Genomic DNA, 9328 nt, shown 5'->3' on the forward strand with positions numbered 1-9328 from the left:
AATATGTGATCAACCTCGCGGCTGTCCGTTAACCCTCCTTTTTCTCTTTCTTTCCTTTTTTTTTTTTTCTTTCTTTCTTTTTTTTTTTTTTTTGTTTGCTTCCTGGAAGGCAGCCTTGACTCGTGTGTCCGCAGCGCCCCCAGCGGGGGCTGCCGCTTCCGGTCCTGGCGAATGTCGCTTGGTGTGCTGCGTTAGCTTTGAGGCGCCCAGTCCGGCTCCAGGGGGTCCGGACGTGCTCAGCAGTCGCCAGTTTTTGATGAGTGACCGGCACGTGTCTTTTCTCACCGCCCCAAACGTGCATGTAGTTTCCTGCTGTTATTAATATTTTTTTTTTGCGTGATTGCAATTCATAACTTTAAAAGCGGTTAGGTCACAACTCGGGTGGCCGGTAAATCTGCCTTAAAGTCCATCGAGTTGTTGTGAACTGCAGCAGCCTGTCCTGACCCTTTGACGAGGTTAGTGGCATCGCCAGCCAAGCGTGAGCTGTCCTTCAGATGGCGGCGAATATCGAACATTACAACTGAATAGTCTGATTGAATTACAGATACATATTAATAGAAACCATTTACCTATTGTTCAGATTTAAAGTATCCTGCCTTTTTTTTTTTTTTTTTCTTTTTTTGGCGTGGCTGGCTGATATGGGAATCCTAATGTCTTAATTACTTAGTATTTTTAAGAAATCAGACATTACGGGCCGGCCCGGTGGCGCACTGCGCTAGTGCGCCGCTTGGGAAGCGCGGCTGCCCTCCCGCCGAGGGTTCAGATCCCACATACAGACCGGTTCCCGCTCACTGGCTGAGCGAGGCGCGGGGGCAACACCGAGGGTTGCGATCCGTTGCCGGACACGGAAAAAGACAAAAAAAAAAAAAAAAAGAAATCAGACATTACGGACACAATTGAAGGCACCATTCTCATTCTTGTATTTCCTCCCCACAGGTAACTGCTGTCTTTAAAGTTAATATATATGTTATAACACAAGGTCAAGGGTTCGGATCCCCATACTGGCCAGCCACTGAAAAAAAACAAAACAAAGTTAATATATATGTTCTAATGCATATTTTTATTTTGCAAAAACACAAGTGTTCCTAATTTGCTGATAGTATTCTGTAAGTGGCTGTCAAATGTATATGCTTCGTAGCAGAAATTTCCCCCCCCCCCCCCGAAAAATCTGACCTTTCAAGGTAAAGACAATTCGACAGTGAGTTGAGAAGGTATCTCCTTTTTTTTTTTTTTAAAGATGACCGGTAAGGGGATCTCAGCCCTTGGCTTAGTGTTGTCAGCACCACGCTCAGCCAGTGAGCAAACCGGCCATCCCTATATGGGATCCGAACCTGCGGCCTTGGTGTTATCAGCACCGCACTCTACTGAGTGAGCCACGGGCCGGCCCCAGGTATCTACTTTTTTGACAACATTTTAAGAAGGAATATTTGAAAATATTATGCTACAGTCTTTTCTCCTTGTTCAGGGTAGTTATGTTCTACAAAGTTGAAAACACTGAGTGAGTTCTGAACCATTGCTGCTAGCGGAAATCCAGGGTTAGGTTCCTGGAGCCCCTGGCCATTTTTGTGAACCTTTCAATATATTACATTGTTTTATGTCGGTTTCTGTTTAAAGACACCTTATTTAATATGTATTGTTGATTCGTTAACATTGAACTCATAGTTACCAGCACCGTAACTTGTGTGTGAACAAATCTAACACATGTAATTCTCTTTGTAAGGCTTGTCACAGCTTTCTTTGCACTTAAGGACATTAGACAACACATTAGCACTATACTCGGGGACCATTTTAAAGAGCAAAGTAATGCACACATAAAAAGCACAAAAATGTGGAAAACGTTGCATTAACTCATTAAACGTTGCATTAAGGTCAAGGAAAGGATGCTTGTTTACCATGGTATGAAACAAGGCAGAGCATTACCTTGTTCGGCCTCAGTTGGAAATCTGCGCATCAAGCAATTCATATTTTTGTCTTCTGTGTATGTCCGTGAATGACTGGGAAAACTATTGGTTTGGGGTTTACCAATAAATGTTAGTGAGTAGGCGAATTCACCAATACGAAATTCACAAATAACAAGGATTGACTATATTTTGTTGCCAAAAACAGCACAAAACTCCCATATTTGTCCATTTAAACTTGGAAACAATTTTCTAATTTGCTTAACAACCTTCTGTACGAAGAGTTTCAGTGTTTTGAACCCATTTGTTAAAAGTGTCAAAATATACATCTTCTGATTAGTTTGAAAGAACAACTGATTGACATCAGAAAGGGCTGTGGTATGCACCACTATCTCTAATTTCTGTCCTCTCATTTTCTCTAACCCACTCAATCCCCGTCACTCCACTAAACTGGGTTTTTCTTTTTTTTTTTTTCCTTTTTGTCTTTTTTACTGACCGGTAACGGGATCGCAACCCTCGGTGTTGTGCCCGCACCACGCTCAGCCAGTGAGCAGGAACCGGTCTCCACATGGGATCCGAACCCTCGGCGGGAGCGCCACCGCGCTCCCAAGCGGTGCACTCTCCAGTTCACCACCGGGCCGGCCCTAAACTGGATTTTTCTAAGGTCACAAGGATCACCACATTGCTAAATCATTTGGTCATCTTGCAGTTCGTGAATTAATTGATCTATTAGCATTTGACAAAACCAATCACTCTGTCTTTGAAACACTTCTGGGCTTCTAAGACACCACAGTTGGCTGCTCTTAGTCTTTTGCTGGTCCTTCTCTTTTTCCTATCCTTTACATAGTACAGTACCACAGGATCCAGGCTTGAGTCTCTTTGTTATGTGCCCTAACTAACTCTCAGGGCCTTAAATACCATTGATGTGGTAATGACTCACAAATACAGTCATGCCTTACTGTCTGAGAAATGCTTCTTAGGTGATAGATTTCATCATTGCGTGAGCATTATAGAGTCTATTTACACAAACCTAAATGGTATAATCCACTACATACCTCCAGCTCCATTCTAATTTGTGTGTGTGTGTGTGTGTGGCTGGTAAGGGGATCCTTGACCTTGATGTTATCAGCACCACCCTCTAACCAAATGAGCTAACAGGCCAACCCTCCATTATAATCTTATGGGACTACCATTGTATATGCAGTCCATTGTTAGCCGAAAGTCTTTTTGTGGCACATTACTGGCTATATCTTCAGCCCAACCATTCCCCTGAACTTCAGATCTTTGAAACCAGCTGCCTACTCTGAAATTTTCATTTGGAGAATGAATAGGAATCTCAAGAAGAACATGTTCCACCCTCATCCAAGTTCCTCCTGAAGTCTTCCCTATCTCAATTAATGAAACTCCACTCTTCCAGTTACTTGGGCCAACTTCCACACCCGACACCAAACCTTGAGACAACTCAGTCAGCACTAACTTTACCCAAATTCTTTTTTTTTTGTCCTTTTTGAGACCGGCCGCACCGCGCTCAGCTAGTGAGCACGCCAGCCATCCCTATATAGGATCCGAACCCGTGGAGGGAACGCTGCTGCGCTCCCAGCGCCACACTCTCCCAAGTGCGCCATGGTCTCGGCCCTAACTTTACCCAAATTCTACCACTTTCTGATGACCTTCTCTACCGCCACACTGGTCCAAGTCAACAGTTGTCTCTTGCAATAGACTCCTGATTTGTCTCCCTAATTCTGCCCTTAACACTCTTCATGGGCTGGCTCATTAGCTCAGTTGGTTAGAGTGCAGCCTTGTAACACCAAGGTCAAGGGTTCAGTTCACCATACCAGCCAGCCACCAAAACAAAACAAAAACAAAAAAACCCCAAACACTCTTCAGCCCATTCTTAACACAGTAATAAGAAGAATCCTGTAAAATATAACTCATTTCATTCTTACACTCAAAACTGTCTATCTCAGAGTGATGGTCCTGACTTATGCTTTTGGAAAAGATGAAATACCAAGGATCAGATTTATACTCCCCCCTGAAACAAACACACACAAAATGCATGAAACAATGTTTTTTCAAGGCACTGGCCATCTAAATAGGCTGGAACAACCAAACCCAAATAAATGTAGGATAATGAGGACACCTTAACCTTGAATAAAATGAATAACTCCAACTCATGCTGAGACCAAGAATCCAGAATGATGGTAACTTGAGAGTGATGTTAATGCCCTAAGTTTTGGTCACACCCTTCACCTAGGTGAGAGCCTGACCAAAAGGGAGAAATTGCTAAATAAAAATCATTGGAGGCCATTGCTTTGGACTAAGGTCCTGTACTGGTCCCTAGTAAACCAGACTAAAAACCAAAATGGTGTCACTCTGGCTAAATTCCACTTCACTTAAGTTGTGACTGACCTTTAGAGAAGTCAGGAGAAAGAGACAGCCAATTTCCTGATTAGGCCAGCTTAAATCTTCAATAGGTATGATAATGAAGTTCCCTCTGCTTTACTCCTTACACACAAGAACCTGAAGTAAACTGTGAACTAATCAGTTATTTTCCTATTGTTCTGTCTCTGGAGGTCCCCACACCTTACAGGGAAAGTAATTTTGCTTTTTGTTTTTTTCCTTTTGGCTGTCTGGTATGGGGATCTGAACCCTTGACCTTGATGTTACAACACCATGTTCTAACCAACTGAGTTAACCAGCCAGCCCTATAAGGAAAGTAACTTTGATGTGACCAATCTGCTTTTCTTTGTTTCTGCTTTCTTCAGCATTTATAAAGCATTCGTTTTCTGTAACAGACTTCAGATCAATTCTCTGATTCTGTCAGATGATGTTTCCCCAGTTGATCCTCACATTTGGCTCTCAATAAGCTTTACAAAAAAAAACAAAACAGAATATTGGGCTGGCCCATGGCTCACTTGGGAGAGCGTGGTGCTGATAACACCAAGGCCAAGGGTTCGGATGCCTATATAGGGATGGCTGGTTAGCTCACTTGGGAGAGCGTGGTGCTGACAACACCAAGTCAAGGGTTAAGATCCCCTTACCAGTCATCTTTTAAAACAAACAAACCCCAGAATATTAATTGTAATATTTTAATAGTAAAAAAGTAAAAACAACCCAAATGACCACCCAAAGAATGGTTAAATGGTTGATACTCGTACTACCTAAAGCAATCTACAGATTCAATGCAACCCCTAACAAGACACCAATAACATTCTTCACAGAAATAAAAGAAAAATTCTAAAATTTGTAAGGAATCACACAAAAGATCCCAAATAGCCAAAGAAATCTTGAGCAAAACAAAACAAGCAAAAACAAAGCTGGAGGCATCACACTACCTGACTTCAAAACATACTACAAAGCTATAGTAACTAAAACAGTAACTAAAATAGTATGGTATTGCCACAAATACAGACACATAGACCAATGCAACGGAATAGAGAGCCCAGAAGTAAATCCACACATCTACAACCAACCGATTTTCAACAAAGGTGCCAAGAACATGCATTGAGGAAAGGAAAGTTTCTTCAATATATGATGCTGGGAAAATTGGATATCCACATGCAGAAGAATGAAACTGGACTTCTATTTTTCACTGTATACAAAAACCAGCTCAAATAAGACTTAAAACTATGAAACTACTAGAAGAAAACACAAGGGAGATGCTTCATGACATTGGACTTGGCAAGGATTTTTTGGATAAGACCTCAAAAGCACAGGTTACAAAAGCAAAAATAGACAAATGGTATTACATCAAACCAAAAAGTTTCTGCACAGTAAAGGAAATAATCAACAGAATGAAGAGACAACCTACAGAATGGGAGAAAGTATTTTCAAACTATACATCTGACAAGGGGTTAATCCAGAATATATAAGGAACTCAAGCAACTCCATAGCAAAACACAAATAAATTAATAAATAAATAATGAGCAAAAGGCCTTAATAGACATTTCTCAAAAGAAGACATACAACAGGTATATGAAAAAATGCTCAGTATCACTGAACATTAGTGAAATGCAAATCAAAACCACAATGAGATATCACCCCACTCCAGTTGGAATGGCTATTATCAGGGGGCTGGCTGGTTAGCTCAGTTGGTTAGAATGCAGTGTTATAACACGAAGGCCAAGGGTATAAAAGTAAAAAAGAAAAAAGGCTATTTTCAAAAAGACAAAAAATAGCAAGTGTTAGCAAGGATGTGGAGAAAAGGGAACCCATACACACTGATGTTGGGAATGTAAATTATGGAAAACAGGATGGAGTTTCCCCCAAAAAATTAAAAATAGAACTACTGTATGATCCAGCAATCCTACTGCTATGTATATATTCCTACTACTGAGTATATACCCAAAGAAAATGAAATTGATATGTCAAGGAGATATCTGCACTCTCATGTTTATGCAGCATTATTCATAATAGCCAAAATATGTGATCAACCTAAGTGTTCAACAACAAATGAATGGATTAAGAAAACACAGTATATATATATATATACACAATGCAACACTATTCAGCCATAAAAAAGAATGAAATGCTGTCACTTGAAACTACATGGATGAATCTGGAGGACATTATGTTAAGTGAAATTAGCCAGACAAAGAAAGACAAATACATGTTCTCACTCATATGTGGGATCTAAAAAAGTTGATCACATAGAAATGGTGAATAGAACAGTGATTACCAGAGACTGGGGAGGCTGGGAGGGGGGGTATGGGGAGTGGTTGGTAAGTGGGTACAAAGTTACAATTAGAAAGGAAGAATAAATTCTGATGTCCTATTGCACAGTAGAGTGATTACAATACCAGAAGAGAGGGTCTGGGGAAGCCTATGGCCAGCCTCAAACCACCCCATCCTCTTATGACTCTGCCACAGGAAAGATCTCAAGAGCAGAGTCACAGTAGACAGTGAGAACAGGTTTAATGTAATGAATAAGAGATACAGACTTCACAGAGAGAGTGTGGCCTAGCTCCAAAGACTGAGCAGGTCCCACGCCGAGTTTAACACAAAAGTAAGAAATACACACTTAAAGTTTACCTAGTGCAGGCTGGCTCAAGAGAGTGAGCAGCCACCTGCTAAAAGTAAGCTTAACACAAAAATAAAGCATATATACCTCAGCCTGCACAGTGCGAGTTGTTCCCAGGAAAGTGAACAACCCCACCTCCTGCTGGGATTCAGCTTTTATAGTTTTGCTATCTGATACATATTCATGATATCTAATGAATATTTAAGTAAGGGGGTGGTTTCCAGTTATGTAACATATTCTTGAACATGCTCACTTGGTTTCCTTTTAGGGCATGTTCATTGGTCAAATTTTATCACATGCACCAGACATATTCAAGAATATTCTGGCTCTTAGGGCCTCCAGTGGAAGGTCATTCAAAGGATAAACTCCTATCCACTGCTCGGTTACTAGGGTCGTACATGCCTGTATAAATTCCTTTCACTGAGCATGCTAAGTTACTAGAGTTATATACCTCCTTTCTACCAAGAATGCTCAGCCGCTGGATTTGCATAAATCCACCCCTTGTGATTTCAATCTCCCTGTGTTGGTACCAAAAATAGGTCAATGAGCAACAGTAACTCTCCTCCAGGGGAGGGCCCTAGGGGAGGAGCCTGAGACCTTGGGGAGTGGCTTGAAACCCAGAGGTGTGTCATGAAACCCAAACCCATGGAAACTGAGCATCTCCTATCTCAATTATAGTCCACAAAAAGGTGTTGTATATGTCAAAATAATTAGAAGAGAGGATTTTCAATGTTCCAACCTCAAAGAAACGATAAATATTTGCAGTGATAATATGCTAATTACCGTGATTTAATCATTACACAAGGTATACCTTTATCGAAACATGACATTGTACCCCATAAACGTGCAATTATTATGTGTCAATTAAAAATAAGGGCCGGCCCAGTGGCGCACTCGGTAGAGTGCGGCGCTTAGGAGTGTGGCGGCGCTCCCGCCGAGGGTTCGGATCCCATATAGAGACCGGTCTGCTCACTAGTTGAGCGCAGTGCGGGCGCGACACCAAGGGTTGCGATCCTGTTACCGGTCATGAAAAAAGACAAAAAGGAAAAAAATTTTTAAAAAAATTAAAAAATAAAAATAAATAAAAATAATTTAGGGGCTGGCCAGTTAGCTCACTCAGGAGAGCTGGTGCTGATTACACCAATGCCAAGGGTTAGGATGTCAGTACAGGCCACCTGCCAAAAATATAAATAATAAAATAATCTTATAAAATAAAATTTAAAAAAAATTTTTAAATGCTAAATTTAAAGAATACATCTATTTATCCTAGTTATGCTGTGAATAAAATTGTTTAAATCTAAAAAAAAGTTAAATAAGATGTGGTTAATTGATACTGATATGCAATAGTGAAAAAGAATGGGATAGATCTGAACAAACTGTTATGAAAATAAAAGTATCTCCAAGTTTTGAGTGAAATGAAGTGCAGAATAAGGTGCATATTATACCATTTTCTTCATTTCTGAATTTTTTTCTTTTTCCTTTTTGTTTATACCATTTTCTTTAAACACACACCAAAAATAATATTTTTTTCAATCGCAAGATATATGGGTGGGACTGGAGTTAAAGAGCCTTTACCCTTATCCACATGTAATGTTTAGTTTATTTTTTTTTTTACAAAAGAACTACATGATATATTAATTGTATAATTAAAAGTTAATAATAGGGCCGGCCCCGTGGCTCACTCGGGAGAGTGCGGTGCTGGTAGCGCCGAGGCCGTGGATTCGGATCCTATATAGGGATGGCCAGTGCATTCACTGACTGAGCATGGTGCAGATCACACTGTGCCAAGGGTTGCAATCCCTTTACCAGTCAGGAAAAAAAAAAAAAAAGTTAATAATAATAAAAATTAGGGCTGGCCAGTTAGCTCACTTGGTAGAGTAGAGCATGATGCTGATAACACCAAGGTCAAGGTTTCAGGTCCCAGTACTTGCTAGCTGCCTAATAATAATAATAATAATAATAATAATAATAATAATAATAATAAAAACATGTAAGTCTAATTGTGTCCACTCTTTTTCAGACTGGAGAAATTCAGATACCTCAAGGTGTGAGATAAATCAGAACGTGTACATGAAAACATCCTTAAAGGTGGGGGGAAAATTCAGCTTGGCTAACATAGCAGATATTTTGATGCTTTGGGATCACTGATATTTTGCTGATACCTCAAGGTGTGAGATAAATCAGAACGTGTACATGAAAACATCCTTAAAGGTGGGGGGGAAATTCAGCTTGGCTAACATAGCAGATATTTTGATGCTTTGGGATCACTGATATTTTGCTGTAGGACCATCTTTTCCAAGCAAAAATCTGGACAAAGTGCAAATACTTTCCAGCATAAACCCAATCTATAAAACCAACAAGGTTTTGATAGTAAAATACAAAAGCCCAATTATGACTATAAATCCAGTTC

The sequence above is a fragment of the Galeopterus variegatus genome, unplaced genomic scaffold (genome assembly GCF_000696425.1).
Source record: "Galeopterus variegatus unplaced genomic scaffold, G_variegatus-3.0.2 Scaffold631, whole genome shotgun sequence".
Lineage (NCBI taxonomy): Eukaryota > Metazoa > Chordata > Mammalia > Dermoptera > Cynocephalidae > Galeopterus > Galeopterus variegatus.